Consider the following 6,050-nt stretch of genomic DNA (forward strand, 5'->3'; position numbering starts at 1 on the left):
GTGCTTCCAGGCGTATTACGACCACCGCCACTTTTGCCCAGGCGGTGTTAATCCGCCTGGGCAGCGCTGCCCAGGGGATTACGAGTGTCCGACCGCCAGCCTTTTTCTGGCGGTTTGCACCGCCAGGAAAAGGCTGGCGGAACGGGGAGTCGTGGTGCCCCTGGGGCCCCTGCACTGCCCATGCCACTGGCATGGGCAGTGCAGGGGCCCCCTGACAGGGCCCCATGCAGCTTTTCACTGTCTGCTATGCAGACAGTGAAAAGCGCGACGGGTGCAACTGTACCCGGCGCACAGCTGCAACACCGCCGGCTCCGTTTGGAGCCAGCTCCTATGTTGCGGCCGTGATCCCCGCTGTGCCGCGGGGCGGAAACCAGGTTTCTGCCCGCCGGCCCAGCGGGGATCTCCAAATAGCAGCGGCGGGGGTGTGGCCGCATTGGCGGCCGCACGGCGGTCAGATCTTGGCGGGCGGCTGATGCCGCCCGCCAAGGTCGTAATGACCCCCATAGTGTGCACAAAGTCCAGGGGTTCCCCAGAGGCTTACCAGTGTCATGATCTACCTTTCGCTTACTGGCTTTGTCAGATGGAGCTGAAGTGCGATCTCGATTCTTGCAGGTCCGGCTCTGCCCGAGGTAAGGGTGACCCTTTCCAGTAACCACGGTGCTGCTGACAATTGTACGCCGCAACAGTCCATGCCCTCCAGAGGAAGTCCCAGAGGAAAAGCCCCTAAGGGAAAAAACCTCTTTGACCGGAACTCCCTGGAACAGAAGAAAAAAGGGCACGTGAGAAATCAGAATTCCAATGCCAAGAAAAGAATAACTGGAAAAAGCTGGAAAAAACAGGAACAAAAACTGGAATCAGAGAAAAACCAGCCGGAGCACGATCGCCACCAGAGGAAGTGTTGCAAAGCAAAGAGAACAAGAATCTGACCCCTTAAATTCCCCAAAGCAGGAAGTGACATGCAGGAAGAAGCTGGGAAAGAGGCTATAGAACAAAGCAGAAGGCACCATATTAGAAAGGGAAACAGATGCATGTAGGGAAAAGACAAGAAGAATGGCATGCTGGGAAGGAGAGAATATGGCCCCACTAGGAAAAAGGAAAAAAGAAAAAAGAAAGAAAGAAAGAGCCTGCAGACACTCCGCGGTAAACACCCATGCCACGTGTTGAATGCCGCGAGGACCGATACCCAACCCTGGGCCTCCGACGATGCGGGCCACTGATGTGAAAAAGGGCCGCAGCGAGCCCCACGGCCCAGAAAATGGACCGCAGCTCCCACTGACGCCCGAGCAGAGGACACTTTGGGAGCCCGCGGCATGACAAACAGAGGCTAAAGTAGATAATACTAATGCTCTCTTTTATAGTAGTATGGTTGAGCAGTTAGGCTTTTGAGAGGGTAGTACAAAGCATTTGTTGTACAAACACAGACAATAGAAGAAGCACACACTCAGGCCCATATTTATACTTTTTGACGCAAACCAGCGCCGGTGCTGGTTGGCGTCAAACAATTTACCGCCGGCTAACGCCATTCCTACGCACCATGCGGGCACCTTATTTAAGGATTGACGTTAGCCGGCGTAGGGGAAAATGGGGGTTGTGCGTCAAAAAATGGTGCAAGTCAGGTTTGAGTAAAAAATCATGGCTCAAACTGGACTTGCGCCATTTTTTGACGCACAACCCCCATTGAAATGACTCCTGTCTTAGCAAAGACAGGAGTCATGCCCTCTTGCCAAATGCCCATGCCCAGGGGACGTCTGGGCACAGTGGCATGTAGGGGGGCCCATATTAGGCCCCCCATGCCACTTTAAAAAATTAAAAAATAATACTTACCTCAACTTACCTGTACTTACCTGGGATGGGTCCCCCCATCCATGGGTGTCCTCCTGGGGTGGGCGAGGGTGGCAGGGGGTGTCCCTGGGGGCAGGGAAGGGCACCTCTGGACTGCTTCCATGGTCTGAGACCATGGAAGTGATCCCACAGGTCCCTTAACTCCTGCCCTCACCCAGGCATTAAAAAACAGCGCACATCAGGCTGTGCGCCATTTTTTAAGGCCTGCCCCCTCCTGTGTGTCAAAATGACGCAGGAGTATAAATAATGCGCACATGCCTTAAAGTCATTTTTTGGACATGAACGCCTACCTTGCATATCATTAATGCAAGGCGGTTTCCCGCATCCCCAAAATTACGCACACAGAGGTTTTTTGGTGTCCGCGGGGTCGGGCGTCATAGTTTAAATATGGGGCAAGGTTTGCGCCGAATGCACATCAAAATTTGTGACGTACATTCGGCGCAATCAGAGTATACATATGCCCCTCAATGATTTAACTCCAGACCAATGGTTTCTATATAGAAGAAATATATTTTCTTATTTTATTTTTAGAACCACAAGTTTAAAGTTGCACATGAGTACTTCAATAAACTCGTATTTCACTCACCTATCAACTGTACTTTGTTTGAAATTGCTAAATTAGAAAGTTTTTGAATTATTGGCAATAATCTGTTTTTTTAATAGATGGACACTACAATTTTCAGAAATAGTTCCTGGGGGGATGAAATATTAGTTTGATTTGTAGGTAAGTACAACATTTACAGCTTTACTCTCTTGGTCTTAGGAAGACCACTGGTTGGGGTTCAAACTAACCCCAAACACCGACCACCAGAAACACAGGGCCGGCCGGGTGCAGAGGTCAAAAATGAATAATTTTAACGTGGGGTCCTATGTAGACAGGGGATACTCGGAATCAGGTCTGCTGCAGGAAAGTACCTGCGACTCGAAGGGCAGACCAGGGGGGATTAGAGGAGCACTGGAGGGGCCACAAGTAGGTACCAAACATACACCTTCATCATCAGAGGGGCGGCTGGGTGCAGGGTGCAAACAGTACATCGGGTTTCCAATGTTCGGTGTCAGATATCTTCACCCGGAGCTTTCGAGGTAAGTGGGGTCCTCGGGATTCCCTCTGCAGGCATTGTCGTGGAGGGACGGAGAGATCAACCAAGGGTGATCACTTGCTACCAATCGTCTGGAGATCCTCTCTAGCTGGGTGGAGCACATGGACAGGATCCGTGGGCGTCGGGTGCAAGGAGGTCAGGACTCATGCACTTGGAGTGAGGCTGGAGTCCTTGGATGTTTGTTTTTCTTGGACACGATCGCTGTCCTCTGGAGTGCTTGGTCCTTTTTGGGTACATGGCAGTACTCTGGAGGTGAGTGGAGGTCGCTGGTCCTGCTGGATGTGTCGCTGTTCTTTTGCAGGTTCTTTGAAGCAGGATACAGGCTGGTAGGGCTGGGACCAAAGCAGTTGTTGTCTTCCTTCTCCTCTGCTGGGGATTTCAGCTAAGCAGTCCTTCTTCTTCTTGTCAGGTCACCTGAGGGTGGCTACACCTTCCTTGTGCCCACTCCCTTTGGGGAGGGGGTACAACACAACTATAATCCAATTGGTCCCTGTAGGAAAGTACCATCTTGGCTGGCATGTTACCCCATTTTTACATGTATGTCAGTTTGTTTTGCCTGTCTCACTGGGATCCTGCTAGCCAGGACCCCAGTGCTCATAGTTTGTTGCCTGAATGTGTGTACCTGTGTAGTGACTAACTGTTTCACTGAGACTCTACTAACCAGAACCTCAGTGCTTATGCTCTCTCTGCCTTTAAATTTGTCACTATAGGCTAGTGACTACTTTTACCAATTTCAATTGGCATTCTGGAACACCATTATAATTCCCTTGTCTATGGTACCTAGGTACCCAGGGTATTGGGGTTCCAAGAGATCCCTGTGGGCTGCAGCATTTCTTTTGCCACCCATAGGGAGCTCAGACAAACCTTTACACAGGACTGCACTTCAGCCTGAGTGAAATAACACACACGTTATTTCACAGCCATTTTCACTGAACTTTAGTAGCTTATAAGTCACCTACATGTCTAACCTTCACTTGCTGAAGGTTAGGTGCAAAGTTACTAAGTGTGAGGGCACCCTTGCACTAGCAAAGGTGCCCCCACATAGTTTAGGGCCATTTCCCCGGAGTTTGTGAGTGCGGGGACACCATTACACGCGTGCACTACACATAGGTCAATACCTATATGTAGCTTCACAATGGTAACTCAGAATATGGCCATGTAACATGTCTATGATCATGGAATTGTCCCCCCATGCCGCATCTGGTATTGGGGAGTCAATTCCATGCATCCCCGGGGCTCCACTATGGACCACCGATACTGCCAAACCACCTCTCTGCAGCTACCACTGCTGCCACCCCACAGACAGGGTTCTGCCCTCCTGGGGTCTGGGCAGCCCAGTCCCAGGAAGGCAGAACAAAGCAGTTCCTCTGAGAGCAGGGTGTTACACCGTCTCTCTTTGGAAATAGGTGTCAAAGTCTGGGGAGGGGTAGCCTCTACCAGCCTCTGGAAATGGTTTAAAGGGCACAGATGGTGCCCTCCTTGCATACGCCAGTCTACAACGGTATGGGGAACCCCAAGTCCCTGCTCTGATGTGAAACTGGACAAAGGAAAGGGGAGTGACCACTCCCCTGTCCATCACCACCCCAGGGGTGGTGCCCAGAGCTCCTCTAGTGTGTCCCAGACCTCTGCCATCTTGTTTCCAGAGGTGTGAGGGCACTCTGGAGGCCTCTGATTGGCCAGTGCCATCAGGTGATGTCAGAGACCCCTCCTGATAGGTGCTTACCTGACTAGGTGGCCAATCCTCCTCTGAGGGCTATTTAGGGTCTCTCCAGTGGGCTTTTCCTCAGATAACGACTTGCGAGAATTCACCAGAGTTCCTTTGCAGCTCTCTCCTCGACTTCTGCCAAGGATCGACCGCTGACTGCTTCTGGACACCTGCAAAACTGCAACAAAGTAGCCAGATGACTACCAGCGACATTGTAGCGCCTAATCCTGCCAGCTTTCTTCCCTTTTTCCTGGTGGTGCATGCTCTGGGGGCTGTCTGCCTTCACCCTGCACTGGAAGCCACAAAGAAATCTCCTGTGGGTCGATGGAATCTTCCCCCTGCTTCAGCAGACATCAAACTTCAGCTTCACCAGTACTCTGGGACCCCTGTCATCCTAACGAGCGTGGCACCTGGAACACAAGTGGTGGACCCAAGTGACCCAGACTGTCCAGTGGTCCAACTGTCCAAATTTGGAGGAGGTAAGTCCTTGCATGCACAGCCGAGCCTAGGTCCCCAGCACTCTGTCCTGCGATGCTCAGCTCCCTGAGTTGATCTCTCGTGCCGTGGGACCTCTCTTTGCAGTGCAGAGATGACTGCCATGTTCAGACTTCTTGAACCCGTGTTCGAGGACTTCTGCGGGTGCTTCCTGCTTGTGCATGGGCACTCTATGTTGTTGAGGGCCACCTCTGTCTCCTCTTCCAAGTGGTGACATCCTGATCCTTCCTGGGCCCGGGCAGCACCCTTTTTCTCCAACTGCAACTCTTGCAGCTAACAAGGCTTGTTTGCAGTATTTTGCCAAGTAAACAACTCTGCATCCTCCAGCACACCGTGGGACATCTTTTTCACAAAGGAGCACTTCATAGCTCCTTTCGTTGTTGCAAAACCTGCAGCTTCTTCTAACCGCAGGCAGCCATTTTGCACCTTCATCTGGGGTTTAGTGGGCCCCTGCCCCCCTGGACACTTTAGCGACTCTTGGACTTGGTCCCCTTCCTTTGCAGGTCTTCAGGTCAAGGAATCCATCTTCAGTGCTTTGCAGTCTGTTGTGATCCTTGCAAAATCCCGTATCATGACTTTAGTGTGTTTCTGGGGAAATAGTGGTACTTTACTCCTACTTTCCAGGGTCTTGGGGTGGGATATCTTTTACATCCTTGGGCCCATATTTATACTTTTTGATGGAAATCAGCCCTAGCGCAGAATTTCGTCAAACAGTTTACCGCTGGCTAACGCCATTCCAACGCGCGAGCCGGGTGCCTTATTTATGGAATGACATTAGCCGCCACAGGGCGGCGGAGGCGGAGGGAAGAATGGGGCTTGTGCGTCAAAGAATGGTGCAAGTCAGCTTAGAGTAAAAAATATTGACACAAACCTGACTAACGTCATTTTTTGATGCACAACCCACGTGG

This window comes from Pleurodeles waltl, chromosome 7 (assembly GCF_031143425.1).
Source record: "Pleurodeles waltl isolate 20211129_DDA chromosome 7, aPleWal1.hap1.20221129, whole genome shotgun sequence".
NCBI classification, from domain to species: Eukaryota; Metazoa; Chordata; class Amphibia; order Caudata; family Salamandridae; genus Pleurodeles; species Pleurodeles waltl.